The sequence below is a fragment of the Lissotriton helveticus genome, chromosome 12 (assembly GCF_964261635.1).
Source record: "Lissotriton helveticus chromosome 12, aLisHel1.1, whole genome shotgun sequence".
Taxonomy (NCBI): domain Eukaryota; kingdom Metazoa; phylum Chordata; class Amphibia; order Caudata; family Salamandridae; genus Lissotriton; species Lissotriton helveticus.
This window is the reverse complement of record NC_136073.1, coordinates 359,271,888-359,288,672: the sequence shown is the minus strand read 5'-3', so window position 1 is coordinate 359,288,672 and position 16,785 is coordinate 359,271,888. Positions and strand designations below refer to the sequence as shown.

General features: G+C 40.7%; 1 long non-coding RNA gene across 1 annotated transcript in view; it reads left to right on the top strand.

Annotated features, from left to right (window-relative positions):
- The first annotated feature begins 205 nt into the window (after positions 1 to 205).
- LOC144799183 (uncharacterized) overlaps positions 206 to 16,785 on the top strand; it is a 73,193-nt gene continuing 56,613 nt past the window's right edge. The window contains exons 1-2 of the long non-coding RNA XR_013603769.1: positions 206 to 300; positions 1,499 to 1,612. This is a non-coding gene — a long non-coding RNA (uncharacterized LOC144799183). The remainder of the gene's footprint in view (positions 301 to 1,498; positions 1,613 to 16,785) is intronic.

Here is a 16,785-nt window from a genome sequence, read left to right as displayed (position 1 = left end):
AAGAACATTTAATTTAGTTATCAAACAAAATCTATGAAAAATACAGAAATTCTGTTTCATTCTCTACTTGTTCTTCAACAGAAGTGCACTACACTCCATGTCTATTTTTCTCTGATCCTTGCAATTTAAGATGATGATGATGACTGGTCTGGTTCTGGACTGGTATGGGGTTATTCAGAGTCACTCATGACTGGGGGAGTATCATGGAAGAAGAACTCAGGGCGGGACTGGGAGCTGCAGGCCTACCTCATCAACACACAGCAAGAAGAAAAGTTATCAAGTATCAGCTTCAGTTCAAAGGTAAGCCAAGACTCTTAGGCTTAGTACAACTCAGCTATTTGGAATAGAGAGATGTGTTTGTGAAATGCTGCTCTGTGTGTGTGTGTTGAACTTGTGGCAGAAGTGAAACTCTTAGTGCCCCCTCTTATTTTTGTTCCTCTGCCTCTGAGTCTTCTTACCTTGAAACACTCCTCATGAGGTATACCTTCCTTCTGTCCTTCTCCTCAACTCTAAAATGCAGTTTCTCTTTTACAAACTGCCGTCCTTCTTCTAGTCTCCTTCACAAACGAAAGGCAAAAGCTAGATGAGCTTAACAACACTCCTGCTTGCCAACCGTACTAGTGCAGGGAGGCTACATAGAGTAGACATTCCAAAGGAGAATGCAGACTCACTACCCAATTTTGCAATGCTGTATAATTTTTCTTTTAACAATCATATTAACTAAGAGAAGAAGTGGGTGGGTGGGTTCACTCCTTAACCTAGAAGACAGAACATTCATATATATGGTAAATTGGGTCTCTGCCCGGGGCAGAAGGACTGTTTGCAATGCATGTATCTGTACTCTGTCATACTTATTCTTTTGTTTCCTTCTAACAACAGATTCGTAGCGAATGATGTGCTGCTGCTTAATGCCCAGATGAATGTTGACCTTGTGTTGTAGTGTTTGTCTTTGTCAAACCTTTCCCCAAAACCCATTTCCCATCCATTCATCAAACACTTAACCCTCATTACCTGAGCTGTGTGATTTATTGAGCTGAAGCATAAAATGACACCATCAATGGCTCGCACACTTGGTGGGGTGGATGTGGTGAAAGCAACACCAACTTACTGTAGAATCTTCAAAGCAGTAGCCCACACCAGCCCATTATCAACCCACGCATTAAAAATGACCCATGGTTTTTTCGATTTACAATGAAGAACATCAGTCGTCAGCATCATAACTAACTGTAAACGCCTAACCTAAGCACGTTGACTGATTCCTGATTTTGAGTCCATTTTTGGTAACTTGTGGTTAACACAAATAATACTGCTAGCTCTACATTAGCCAAAACTTACTAGTATTGCTATATTTTCTATTTAAGCACAATCAGGCATTCTCATTGTGTCATCACCATCACATACTACTCAGGTTGTGTCAATTGTTTGTAAATCTTTGATACATATATGTTACCCACTTATGTAGTCTTTCTACTTCCATTTAATTGCCTACGATGGATAGTCATCAAACATTCAGAAAAATCCTACAGATGGATCTCACCTGGGTGGAACTGGAAGTGAGACCTTGTTTGTGAAGTTGTGATGCCTCCCCTGTTATTACTGCACGTATATAGAGGTAAGATAACTAGTATGGCTGTAATTTAACTTACTAAGAAATAAATTAACTGCTACTGTTTTTTATCTAGATAGTTCAGCCCTTCGACACAATATAGCCTAGGTCATCTTATCATGGCAGCATTCCCCAAAATGGTTAAGATGGTTAGAGAAGTATACGCCTAGATAATTAAGTGCTAAGATATCTCTAGTCCTAAGTTACAAGCACATAAACAGGCTGTGTAAAACTACTTGAAGGCAGCAGTGTAAAGTAAAAGTAAAATAAACTACCTCAAGCAGAAATTTCGATTATAAAAAATATTTCCCCCCTTTATTTATTTACAAAGCAATCCACCCTCTCCACTCAAACAACATGCCTACCCCTCTCCTAAACAAAACTGACCCTAGCCTCAAAACTCAAAATGTTCATCACAGTCTCTAGAGTCCCACGCCCAACTCTCTTCTTCCTACCCTCTCCATCCAGCCCCAACAAACTACAAATCACTCCCACCAAAACAAAATATTGAAAGAGGGCTAGAAGAGGGCAATATGGATGCCTATCTGGAGTTGGTTCATGATCTGCTCCATTGAGGTGAGCCAGTCCTCGATAGTGTCCAGCTGCTGCAAGATACGCAACAGCAATGGCCTGTTGCCATTCGGGTGGGGGGTGGCAGCAGTTGGCTGGTGGTGGCACTGGCGATGGAATGGCCGGAAGGCTTGAGGCTGAGGGGGACCGGCTACGCTGGGGCCCAGGAGCTAAGCATTGATCTCCTCCTCCTCTTCCAGGACCAACAGCCACCTGTATTCATGCTGGATACGCTTCAGCCTCTGCCGCAGCAAACAGGCCGCTCTCTCCTGCCTGTCTGGTGATCTGGCTGGACCAGCAGGAGCAGCTATATTGAGAAAATCAAAAATGACAAATTGTAAATAATGCTGTTTGCAAACAATAGTTTTAAAGAACAACGTGGCACAGTAGCAGTACATTGCTGGTCCCCTAGGGCCCTTGGAATTTTTTTGATATGATTATGATTAGAAGAATTGCAAGTTTTTTTTACCCACACATGTTGCCAAACATAAAAAGCAGTGACTGTGTGGCATAAAAGTAACAGGCAGACTGACAGAGAATAGCATTACAGGGTTAAAAAATAGTGATTGTATTATATTTTTCTTCTAAAGTCTTTTCAAGTAACTATAGTGAAGAGAGTCAGAGTCTAACATTTGAAAAATAAATGACTTCTCATGGATAAGTACGGCATTATGCACTATTATGGACTACAAGTTGTGTGTGATGCTCATTGCTAGCCAGCGCCTTTGCTAGTTTGCTACTGACTGCAGCTGTAGTTGACAATTAACTAACTCCAATGGCAATGCTCTTCGCCAAATGCATTTCTCTTTCTACCCTTTCTCCAAAGAGGCTGATGAATAATAAATAAGATACTTAGTCAGTCACATACCTCATGTATAAAATTTGTGTATTAATATATTATCTAGTCTGCCGTAAGTAGAAGTTGAGAAAAATTTATCTAATGTACTGCACTGCGGGCAATGGAACGGATTATATAGATTTTATTTGGCACATGCCAGACTTGACTTGACTTGATATCAAATCATGGACTTACTCACACTTTACCCAACACGTTTTCCAACAAATTCATTTGCTGGGCAAGAACCAAGAAAAGAGAACTTGATTTTCTCTTCTGCGAGGGGTAGGGTAGAGGTATTAGACAGGTAGTGTACAGCATTTTTTCTATATAAAAGAGGGGCCACTACACTGATCATCGATTCATCATCTTTGGCTTATTCCCTTGTGGTTCAAATCACAAGGGAAAAATCTGAACAAGTTTAAATTACCCTGTTATAGGAAACCATGATATATGTTCTGGAATCACTTCACAAGGGTATAACATGATTAAATGTACCACATGTCAAGAATGGCCCACCCACCCTTTCACTCATACACCATTTCCTTTCTTTTAGGTTGCCTTCGGTTCTTTCATGTCTCCCTCAAGCCTTCAAAGCTTATTATGAGAGATTTTGCTGCATTTGTAAATAGAAGAGTCCTTAATAACTCAACCACCGCTGTTGGTGGTAAAGCTGAGGGAAGGGGGGGGGGGGTGTTTCACATCACAGTAATCAGTAATTTTTAATGACGACAATGAGCAACGCCATGGCAATAGCTAGTGAGCATAGTAATTGCAAGAAATAGGTGACTTACCAGTGCCTGTCCCTGCTGCCGCTTCTCCCCCTGCAAGAACTGAGCTGTCACCATCTCCTCCTGCAGCGGCACTGGAGTCCGCATCACCGATGCTATGTGTGGCTACTATATGAAACCGTACACATAGTTTTCTTTAGATCCCAGATACGCCACCCCAGATACAGCAGCAATCAAGCAATGCAGCACTGCAGCTCCGTTAGAACATATCTTTCAAATATCACTTTAGGCATTTGATCAGTTGGTTCACAAAGATAGACAAGCCAAGCATGGTATAACGTTCAATGAAAAACCTATTGGATTGGGTGGTCTACTGTAACAATAAATGAATGGGTCTGCAGGACACTCCACTGAGGGGGGGAGGTGTGTGGTGGTCCATGATGACCCTGGCCACCGTTGTGGGAACTGAACTGTGTTAGAGCTAAGCATAAGCAGTAAAAGGAAAGCCTATGTTCTGAACCATCATGCATGGTGATTTTTTTATTTTAAAATATACTAGCTTACTTGGGCCTGCTATCTGAATCTTCATGAATCATGATAGATAGCACCAACATTCCAATAGACAAAATATACCCCAAGATTCCACGGTCCGGTCTACTCTAAGAAGTCCAAAACAATCATAAAAGGAATTACTGGAATCTGCACAGCCCTCGGCAGCGGCGCTGGTGGCCGGGGCCGGCTGACCAGCTTGTCCCTCTTCTTCTGCTTGGGTGACGATGAAAGAAATAAAGAAGATAAATAAAATGTTTTATGAAAAGCAAATGCAGTCTCTAAAATAGATTATCTATATTAGTATTAGTTTCTTTCGACTCAAGTCTATCAACTGTCATGATATCCATATAACAATTCTCCTTAACAAAAACAACATATTGTAGTTAATGATCTTTGATTTTATTCTATTCCCATTTATCAACACTCTTGATGAGCCAACTCTTTCTCCTTTTATTACAATGCATACACGGGTGCATACTTCACATCATCGCTGTGAATTCAATTCAATACATAACCTTGAACTGAACGAGCTACATAAACAAAGTCACAGAGAGAATGCACTACTCAGTAATTCACTATAGTGACAGAAGAAACAGTGTGCAATTGCTTCTTTATTCATCAGCCAAAGTGAGCACCTGATAAATGCGATTAGGTTGCGGCGCCTGCCTAGTAGAAACTAGAAACTGGATCACACAATAATAATATACCATGGTAAACTCTACTAAACACATAACTTACCTCTGAGTGTGAGAAGCATGGTATTTGGATTTATTTTAGCATTATAGAACGCAACAAATAATAAATACTCACCGAGCCCCAGAATCTCGATGCCTAGCAGGTTGAGCAGGTCCTACTCCCTGTTGAGAATGTCGGCCCAGCGGTGGCTCATCTGCTAGGCGGTGCACCCTACCTCGCTCTAGAGCCACACGCACCGGTGCACCGTCCCCCAGCAACCCTGACACTCCCACAGGGAGTAGCCGCTACTGGGGGATGTATGTCGTTACAACGCATGCTATTACAACGCATGCCTTTACGACGCAAGTTTTACAACGCAAGTCGTTACAACGACTTGCGTTGGGGGGTGCTGGATAGTGAATAGTTTAATTTACAATTCAACTCCAGTCCCCGTGGATGGTAGGGAAGGTGTTGGATAGTAAATTAAAACTATTCCCTATCCTAGAGCGCCCCCCAGCGCAATGCGTTGTAATGACTTGCGTTGTAATGGTTGCGTCGTAATGGTAGTGCGTTGTAACAGTTGCGTTGTAAAGGATGGTTCCCCTACCGGGTCTGCAGCCTGCTTCCAGCATAAAGGGGAGGTGGTGCTGCAGAAAAAATAAGAGTGCTGCCATCTCCTCCTCTCCAAAGATCGCCCGGGGCTGGACACCTGGGCAGCAGCTCGGCCCGCATGGAATCCACCCCCCCTGCCATGACGCTGGTTGGGGAATTCAAATAATCTAAGAACGGACAGGAAGGGAAAGTAAAGAAGAAAGAAATAATGTAGGCGGCAATAAATTAAGTAAAAAAAATCACAGAAACACCCATAAATGTAAGCAAAAACATAAAAAAAAAAAACACATAGACACACATTATTGTAAAAAGTAAACATTTGGGGTAGAAAAGTAATAAAGGAGGAGGATCACAAAGATTAAAAAGAGATAAAAAAATTAGGCCTAGCCCAATAACATAGAGTGGAAAAACAAGATGACCACGCCCATGCGGACCGCGTGGAGCTCTTCCCGCATGGTTCAGAACGTGATCACACTTTAGGACTGCGTAACACCATACCAGTGCGTTTTTGGAGCTCGTGGATGTACTCCGCATTCCCAACGTGAGCGGAACTCCGAGTAGCACAGCAGGGTTTTTTTTTTACTCTGCGGAATTCCTCTTTGTGAGACTCCCCATACTCTGCCCACCCCTGGTGAGGATATCTAACTAACCAGTGCCCGTCCCTGCTGCCACTTCTCCCCCATGCAATAACTGAGCCTTCACCATCTCCTCCTGCAGCGGAACTGGAGCCGGCATCATCAATGTTCTGTGTGGCTAGAATATAAAACATTACACATGGTTTTCTTTAGGCCCCAGATACGCCACGCCAAATACAATAGCAATCAAGCAATGCAGAACTACAGCTCAGTTAGAACATATCTTCCAAATATCACTCTGGGCATTTGATTGGTTGGTTCACAAAGTTATACAAGCCAGGCACGGAATAACTTTCAATAAAAAACCCATGGGGTTGGGTGTCAAATGTAATGCGAGTGGGACCTCAAACTTAGGTGTTTTCAAAAAGAGGCTGAGGACTCAGTCTCTGTGATGTAGCTTGGTAGGGTATTCCATAATTTGGCCCCTGTGATAGAGAAAGAACATGTGACCCATCTTACCTATTGGAACTTTGGCACTGTTACTTTCCTGCTTGAAGCTGATCTTAAGTGCCTCTTAGGCCATACCTCAATTACCAGTGAGTCTTTGCCACGCAGACCAAAGTGGGCTATTCTAAGCACCTTAAAGTTCACATGCTTCTTGACTGGAAGCTACTGTATATGTCTGAGGCCTTTCCTCACTGACAGATATTTTTGAGTATTGAGAATGAGGCGCCCTGCAGCATTTTTACACCATCTGAAGTTTGTTAAGGGAGAAGCTATTTATGTTGAGGTACAGTCCGCTTCAACCGTCAAAGTGCGAGGTGATTATGCGATAGCCACTAATTTCCAAAGGTCCGCAGGAATACAAGGAAATATCTTTGTGAGAGAACGAATGATGAAAAAACAAGTGCTTGTGGTATGGTTTGCCTACCAATTGAAATGGAGGGAAGTGTCAAGCAGAACACCTAAGTTCTTTATGACTCCACGGAAGTAGGTAGGGGCCCACATGAATCAGGCCATCAAAACTCTGACCAGATAGAGTACTGGGCTCCGAAGACCATGACTTTGGTCTTGTCAGCATTAAGCTTAAGGGAGTTGTCCTTCATTCAGCTACTCACCCCAGTCATACAGAGTTTAAATTTCTCAGCTGTCTCAGGTAAGTTTTCCTTGAGGAACACAACAATTTGTTCATTATCAGCATATATTATATTACCTGGGATCCAAAGGATCTCAATAAGGCTGCTAAAGGAGAGATATACAAGTTAAAGAGAGTAGGGCTGAGGGTTGAGCCCTGTGTTACTCCACTTGGTATACTGAAGGCCTTATCTCTAAACTGACCCCAACTCACAAGCTAACGCCTCGCCACAAGAAAGGAGTGCAGCTGTTCCAGAGCCTTGGCACCCATCCCTACCTGCTGCAGCCATTTGACCATGCATGCGGGCGAGACAGTGTTGAAGGACGCCGACAAGTCCAGTAGGACCAGAACAACAGTCACACCCTGATCCACCTACATTCTCATAGAGTCCGGGGCAGAAATGAGTGCTGACTCCATGCTGTGGCCGTTTCTGAAACCATTTTGAGAGGGGTCCAGAAGGTCGTGGTCGGTAATGAATTTAATATACTCTTTCTTCAGATGTTTCTTGAGAATTTTCACAGGGGTAGGAAGTAGCTAGATTGGACAATAGTTCTAAGATTTTTCTGGGACCATGTTGGTTTTTTGGGATAGGGATAATAATAGCTTTCTTCCAGCTTTCTGGGAAAACTCCAGTTAGTGGAATGTGGTTGAAATGTTTTTCCAGAAACTCAGCTACTGTGTCAAGGACCAACTGAAATTTTGGGAGAACACCAGTCAGAGCGAGAGCCCAATTTAACACTCATCAGAGTCTCTTTGAGCTGGTGTGCTGTAATTGGCAGGTAGGTCAACATCAGAGAGGCTGCTGGGAGTAGGTTTGAAGGTTTAAAGGTTTTTATTAAATTAGCACAGTTAATTAAAACCATTGCTATAGAGTATCAACATAGCACAATTATCACGTTAAAAGCAAAAACTAAGAAAACCATCAAGGTTTAAGTTCCTATACATATAACTAAAAAGGCAATCTTGTAGTTACCATTGTAATCACATAACAGGATTCCAAAGCCTAAAATAAAATAAATGAGTACAGGAATACTAGGCCAGGGGACGAAAAAAGTCTGTGATAAGTTTTTGGGGGGGAGGAACTGGAAAAGCGGGGGGCCAAGGTGGGTAAAAAAAGATGGCCCAGGAGTCTCACATATTTTCCAGTCCTTACAAGCACTTGAGTGTCTAAGGAAGTAAAGCAAAGGGCCGATGCCTCCAAACATGTCCTGATGCCCCATTTTACATACAAGGGTTTTAAAAGAAGTCTTCTGGGAGCTTCAAGGGCGGGACAACAGCACAGAAGACGCAACCATGATTCGGACCTGTAGTTGCACAGTCTTCAGGCCCCCTCCTCACTTGTTGGAGCCCATCGGTTGAAGGCAGAGGAGCGCAGACCTAGGAGACGCATAAAAATTATGTTCTTGCGAGCCACTGCGCTCAAATTTTCCAGGAGGTAAGATTGAGGTACCGCAGGGAGGTCTGAGATATTCAGGGGAAGCAAGACAGTTGATGTTTTTAAAGCCTGGGAGTCCATCCGGCGGGAAATTTGTCAGACCTGCTTATTGATAACCTTTTTCCAGACTGTGTATGGAATAGTGTCTGTGGTTAGTAATGAGTTATCGATGTCTAGCGATCTTATGGCCTTTATGATTTGACGATTCCACAGATTCCCAGGGCTGGCAACAATTTCATTTAACCGGGCTTTCAGGGTGTTGTCTGCAGCTTTTAGTGTCCTTATAAAGTATTTCAGGGTATCAGCCTCACAAAAAATAGATTGTCTTTGAAGGCCCAGCTCCAGTCGTAGTCTTGCCCTGTGGATGAAGTTCGGAAGATGGAAGATTTTTTTTAAAATGGAAACTTGGGCGTGGTCGAGACTGGCAGAGCATGCGCCAGGGAAGGCCTGATGCCCATAGTTTAAGGCGGGGAGAAGAATGGCTTTAATCACCTTCAGAATGGGTTCTGCAGAAGGACTACTCAGGGACTGGTTAAGTCGGATCAGAGAGTATGTTATTGCTCCATCTCTCGTTTTCAAGGCAGCTAGGTGAGCTAATAGTCTAGAGGACTCGCTAAACCAGACCCCCAGGTAATTATATTTTGATGTTGTTTTGATCTTTGCGGGCCCAATGTTCCACCTTAAATTTTTCTTGTTCTTGCAACAGCCGAATATCAAAACCTTTGTCTTTTCCTGGTTGATTTTTAGAGCGTTAGCAGTATTATATTTGTGGAGCGTGCTTAAAGCTCGTTGAAGGCCAGATTTTGCCTGGTCCATTATAACAATATAGTCGGCATATTGCAAAATGTGCAGGTTCGTTTTTGCAAGGCCCAATTATGGCGGAAGGAGATTGCTTTTCTCCAGGAATGTTCCCAGGTCAGCGGTGTAAAGGTTGAACAAGAGGGGGGCGAGAACGCAACCTTGCTTTAGGCCATCTGAGGTTGGAATTTTTGCAGAGACTTTCTTTGGGCCAGTTCTAACTCGCACCCATGTGTTCTTATGCAAGGAGATAAGGGCTCCTAACAGACTCTGAGGGATCCCCCACTTGTCTAATTTCCTCCATAAGGTGTTACGAGACACTTTATCAAAGGCAGCGCTGTAGTCTATTAAGCAGCAATAAAGAGGTAGATGATTTTTTTGTGCTGCTTGTTGACTCAGGATAGCTAGAGTGGTGATGTTGTCTATTGTAGAGGCCGAGGATTGAAACCCAGTTTGAAAATATGGTAGAATGTTGTGTTCTGCTACCCATTTTTCTAGCGACCTGAGAAGACACCGGGCATATACCTTGGCCTCAAGATCTAATAGGGCAATGAGTCGATAATTAGCTGGAAGAGAGGTATCTCCTTTCTTAAATATTGGGCATAAGATCGAGCCTGTCCATGAGTCTGGTAACCGATAGGTAGTAAACGCGTTGAGGTATCAGGGGACCAAAAGCTTGGTCTACTCTTCCAGCGCACATTTGAATACCACAGATGGAAGGCCGTTGGGCCCAGGAGCACCATCGTTTTTCATGGCTTTCAAATACTTGGAGACCTCGGCTGGAGTAGTCAGCTCATGGATTTCTATCTGCATAGTATCAACACAGTCTCTAAATTCGCTCACCACAGGGTCCAGGGTTTTACAGCAGTATTGTTGAATCACATGCTGGGCCCAATCTTCTTCACGGACCGCGTTCCCTCTGTTCTTATTGGAGGAACGAATCTTGTTTATGTGGTTCCAAAACTGGGACAGGTTTTTTCCCTTTAACAGGGCAAATATTTTTAGCCACTCATTCTGTTCTTTTTGTCTCTTAGCTTCCCATGATGATTTTTTAAAGGCTTTGCGCAGTGAGGCCATATTGTTAGGAGAGTGCGCAGTGCCTTTTGATTTGTGCAGGCGCACAGCCCTCCTTAGGGCTCTTCTTTGGATGGCTAACACCGGGTCAAAAGTCTGCTTCGTGCGAGGCCCGTGGGGTCTGTGGTGAGCTTCAGGGTCTGTTAAGAGGTCTCGTAGTTTGACAATGGCGTTGTCCCACCAGTGATGGAAGTATGTGGGGGCATTGTACGTGGAGTTTGGAGTTGCTTCATAAGCCAGGAGCCCACCTTATCAGAACCCGGGGCGTCCCATTTAATTCGTATGACTAGAGTGTGGAGTTCGACCTATATTGAGTGCCCCACTTCAGTTATTTCGGCAGCGGCAGGCACTTGCAGGTCCATTGTTACAGTTAGAGGATTATGGTCGCTCTCGGTACGAGTGGGGATTTCCATCACGATAAATTTATTCGCCAGAGATAGTGATAAAAAAATATAGTCAATGGTCGAAAGATTCTTAAATGTTGGCGACAGATGGGCACCAGGATTCTGTTCCAATGTGATTTGCTTTGCAGAACGTAAGTTGTAATTGGTTAAAAAAGTAGCCATGGCTTCTTGCTCTTTAGTTTTGGTGACTGAATGTGTGTTGGTAGCCAGGTCTCTGATGTTGAAATCCCCTAGTAACAGTACTTCTGCAGAGGCGAACTCCAATAAAAGTTCTTCCAGATGTTTGACCAATAAGGCTGTTGCCATTGATTTTGAAGTTTTAGCTATGTTGTGGTAACAGTTAATTAAGAGCAAGGAAAAGGCCCTCCTTTGGGTAAACAGTCATAATATCGATTCCAAAATATAGAATGGACATAATATCGAAGTAAAAATATAGAATGGACAAAATATCTAATGGACACAATATAGTGGTTAAAAATATCGAATTTAAGGTAAGTAATATCGATTTTCAAAATATAGAAGTCAAAATATCGAAGTATACAATATAGGCATTAAATATATTGATTTTTTAATAATATAATTTTTTAAAAAGTGTTTTGTATGTTAGTATATGTGTGAAAAGTGTATATTAATTTTTGTAATGTATGTTTAATGTATTTTAAGTAATGAATTTTATGTTATTTAATTTTTGCGTAATTTAATTCTGTAGCGGGTTGTGGGTTTATAGGGGAATAGGGTGGGGAGTAATTTAATTATATTAAATTAAATATTAATTCTTAGCAATTATTATTAATTTGTAATTAAATTTTGCTTTTTTATTCTGTAGCGGGTTGTGGGTTTATAGGGGAATAGGGTGGGAAGTAATTTAATTGTAATTAATTAAATATTTTAATTTATTTATTAGTATTCATTTTGAATTTATTGTTATTTTTTAATTGGTAATGAATTTTTATTAATTGCCAATTAATTTGTATTAATTGATTAATTGTTAATTATGTTAATTTTCTAAATGTATTTTCTGTAGCGGGTTGTGGGTTTATAGGGGAATAGGGTGGGAAGTAATTTAATTGTAATTAAGTAAATCATTTTTTTCATTTATTGGTATTGATTTTAAATGTATTGTTAATTAATTTTTAATTGGTAATTAATTTCTATTAATTGGCAATACATTTTTATTAATTGGTAATTATTTTGTATTAATTAAATATTTGATAATTATGATAATTGTATTAATGTATTTTCTGTAGTGGGATGTGGGTTTATAGGGGAATAAGGTGGGAAGTAATGTAATTGTAATTAATTACATATTAAAAATACTTTTTGTGTATTGATAATTAATTTACTGTTAATTTTTAATTGGTATTAATTTTCATTATTAATTAGTTTTTGTTATTGAAAATTAAGTAGTTGTTAAATAATTATGAATAGGTTATTAATTTTTAATAACTAATATGTAGTTGTATTTCTAATTAATTATTACATAATATTAAATTGGTTATTAATTTCAATTAATGTTTTATTGGTATTGATATTTAATTTATTTTTAATAATATATTAAATCATTACTTTCCCTACTGTTAAACTCACTGGAGTGGGAATAGTAATTTTCACCCTCCCGCTATCCAACGCTTTCCCTACTGTTGCACTCTCTGGAGTGGGAATAGTATTTTTCACCCCTACACTATTCAACGCTCTCCCTACTGTTGCACTCTCTGGAGTGGGAACAGTAATTTTTACCCCTACGCTATCCAAAGCTTTTTCTACTGTTGCACTATCTGGAGTGGGAATAGTAATTTTCATACTCCCGCTATCCAATGCTTTCCCTACTGTTGCACTCTCTGGAGTGGGAATAGTATTTTTTACCCCTACGCTATCCAACGCTTTCCCTACTGTTGTACTCTCTGGAGTGGGAATAGTAATTTTTACCCCTACGCTATCCAATGCTTTCCCTACTGTTGTACTCTCTGGAGTGGAAATAGTAATTTTTACCCTTCCAATATCCAACGCTTTCCCTACTGTTGCACTCTCTGGAGTGGGAATAGTAATGTTTACCCCTACGCTATCCAACGCTTTCCCTACTGTTGCACGCTCTGGAGTTGGGATAGTAATTTTTACCCTCCCGCTATCCAACGCTTTCCCTATTGTTGCACTCTCTGGAGTGGGAATAGTAATTTTTACCCCTATGCTATCCAATGCTTTCCCTACTGTTGCACTCACTGGAGTGGGAATAGTATTTTTTACCCCTACGCTATCCAACGCTTTCCCTACTGTTGCACTCTCTGGAGTGGGAATAGTAATTTTTACCCTTACACTATCCAATGCTTTCCCTACTGTTGCACTCACTGGAGTGGGAATAGTATTTTTTACCCCTACGCTATCCAACGCTTTCCCTACTGTTGCACTCTCTGGAGTGGGAATAGTAATTTTTACCCCTACGCTATCCAACTCTTTCCCTACTGTTGCACTCTCTGGAGTGGGAATAGTATTTTTTACCCCTACGCTATCCAACGCTTTGCCTACTGTTGCACTCACTGGAGTGGGAATAGTATTTTTTACCCCTACGCTATCCAACGCTTTTCCTACTGTTGCACTCACTGGAGTGGTAATATTAAATGTTACCCTCCTGCTATCCTACGGTAAAATATTGTACATTTTTTATTAATAACTTAAATTAATTATATCTTAATTTTAAGGTTATTTGAGTATTTTTAAGTATGTTTTAGTTAATTATATTTATTATTTCATTCATTTTAAATTACTTTTAAGACATTTAAAAAAAAATGATATTTCGACTGACTATATTTCTTACAGACTATATTTTGGATTCGATATTTTTGTACTTACCTGTTTGTAGATAGGAATTCGATATTTTGGCATTCTATATTTTGGTGACTATATTTTGGTAAGCCTATATTTTGTCATTCTATATTATGTCAGTGATCCCCTGCTTAACGTTGAAAGACCGGTAATTAATACAGTCTGCCCTGCCGTTAAGTTCCGATAGATGGGAGTAGCTGCGATCTTGCACCTGTGTTTGATGAAAATAAAGAGGCCCCCAGAAGGTCTTCCATCGGAATTGGGCTGGGAGGCTGATTGAAAAAGTTCGTAATAGCCGTGGAGAGGCGATGGAGATAGAGACCAAGGGCCAGATGTAGGTAATTTTTTTTTCCGACTCCTACATACCGACTCATACCGAATCGGTATTTCAGAATCGGAAACCGTGATGTAGGTAAAAAATCGGTAAAATTTACCGATTTGGTATAACTCGGAATTCAAAATCGATATTTACCGATTCGGTAAATAAGAATTCGGTAACTGAGAATTCGGTATATTCCGATTCGGGAAAATACCGACTCATATTTTCCGAATCGGTAAAATTTTGACTCCTACATCTCATTTTCTACATACCGGTCAGTAACGGCCGAAATTACAGATTTTCGGCCGTTACCGACCGGTATTGGCCTACCTACATCTGGCCCCAAGTCTCTTGAAAACAAATTATGTCACTTTTATTTAGAAATTCCACAGCTGATTTGGATGAGAAGGTTGACTTTAACCCAGCCACATTCCAAGAAGAAATGGTCAGTTTGGAGTCTGACCATTTGGCTTCCCCGTTAGGAGGAGTGACTGGGAGTATATTCCGGGCAAGCAGCATCTCATCCTGTGTCTCAACAGAATTCAATTACTTGTATATGCCAAGAATTTTATCCCAGAAAAATACAGCTAGATTATCACAAAAGTCTTGGGAAGCATCAGTCTACTGCTTGCTGGAGGGACTAGATAAGCTCCTGACCCCTTAAAAAAGTTCATTAGTGAAATTCTTTGCTAACCTGATTATTGATGTATCAAAAGTGTATTTTGCCACGAGAATTGCCAGCTTATGTATGGCCATTAAGGATCTATGCTTATCTTTCTCATTCATATCTAAGTTAGTGCACCACTCCCTTTCCTGCCTGCGAAAGTGCTGCCTCAGTTTTCTAACTTCATTGGGGAACCAAGGAGCCAACTCTTTCCTCTTAATAGGCAAGTGAACCCTCTTGGTGAAAGAAATACGTTTATTACATAGTTAACAAAAAGCATTGAATATGAAGCTAAAAATTATGGAAACAAGTCATACAGCGTATCATACGGCTACTAGATGAGAAAAAATAGGTACATAACAGATAAAATGTAAATAATCTGGTCTTATGGGAGGGTCACAGTCAATAAATTAAAATCTGTTAAATCTGGACTTTTGGAGAAATGTAAATAGTTCATGCATCATATCCTGCAAGGTACTAATGAATAGAAACATAAACACATAATTCATGAAGAGTGAGTCATCTGATTTTACAGTTCAGGTGTGGTCTTACAGTTTATTTTTCATAGTTCTTCAATGCTCTCAAAGTGCATGTGTATAGTGCAAAACTAATCTTACTGGCAGAGCTTCATCTTGTGGTTTTTTTTCTTGGTTATTCCTCATATCTCTTAAAGTACCTGTATTTCTCCAAATAATCCTCACCATTTTTCTATTGCTGCTTTGTTGTTATTGATCTTTCATAATCCGATGTGTGTAAGAGAGTTTGAGGATAAAATAACCTAATCAGTGTCTCCCTCAGTCCCATGTTTTACCGAGTTGATTCATGACCTAATTTAAGAATTTTGTTCCCTCGCAGGCTAGAGTTCCTCTTAACCAAAAACGGACAGCTTGCCTGCAGGTGTGGATGTTGAGTTTTAAAAACAATAATTTAGTAACTTCTTTATTTCTCCCAAGAATGAAAGGCAGGGGCAAAAGTTGTAAGTGATAGACTCTGTTTTATGCGGGGAACAACATTTACAACGCTGTCTTTACATCGCGTGCTATTACAACGCGGTTGTTACAACGATGCTTTGTTAGAACGCAATGTCATGACATCGCAAGTCATTACAATGACTTCCAGTAGAGGGCGCCCAGGTATTGGAAATGATTTCCAACACCTACCCTACTGTTCCGCAAACTGGAGTAGGAATAGAATATAATACTATTCCTAAGTCCATCGTGCCCCCTGCTGGAAGTTGTTTTAAAGACTTGCGATGCAATACATCGCGTAATAACAATGCAGTCATTGTAACAACCATGTTGTAATGGCAGGCAATGTATTACATTGCGTCGGAATGTGCCATATTAATTTTATACCCACATAGGTGACATCTAGGATGTGGCGGGCTGCCCTTCCAAGTTGGGATGAGATCTTTTGTACTCAGGTGCCGAAACTGTATAACATGAACTGACTATTTCATGATAATGAAAAAGGAGCTGTTAGGTACAATTAGGTCCTCATACATGTTAACTACTGTCCAGGCGTGTCATCTCTTTACAAAATCTTTTCTTACACTGCAGCTGAGAGAAGCGCTTTGTTGAGGAATTAATTGTTCTAAAAAAGACTATTCTTTCCATGATGTTTGCCTATACATCATTAATGCCTAGATCGTCTATTGCAAGACCTAAGTAGTCCCCCCAGGATTTTGTTTGCTTTTTCTTCAGCTGTGCCTCGATTTCTAGTCAAAATAAGTTATTCAGAGAATTGCTTACTGAGGTGCAAAGTCTCCATCTCAGTTTAACAAAAGCACTCAAGCTGTGCAGCTTTTGATTTTTTCAGCCAAATTCAAGCCTCCTCTGGGCTGGGCGAGATGATTTTGGCAAGCTAAAAACTGCTTTGTAGGCATTCGATTGTAACACATTCTGAGCGGTCATTTCCTTACCATGCGTGATCTCCAAACCATGTCCTACAGTTGAGATTAGTTTGGCTGCCATTGTTGGTAGC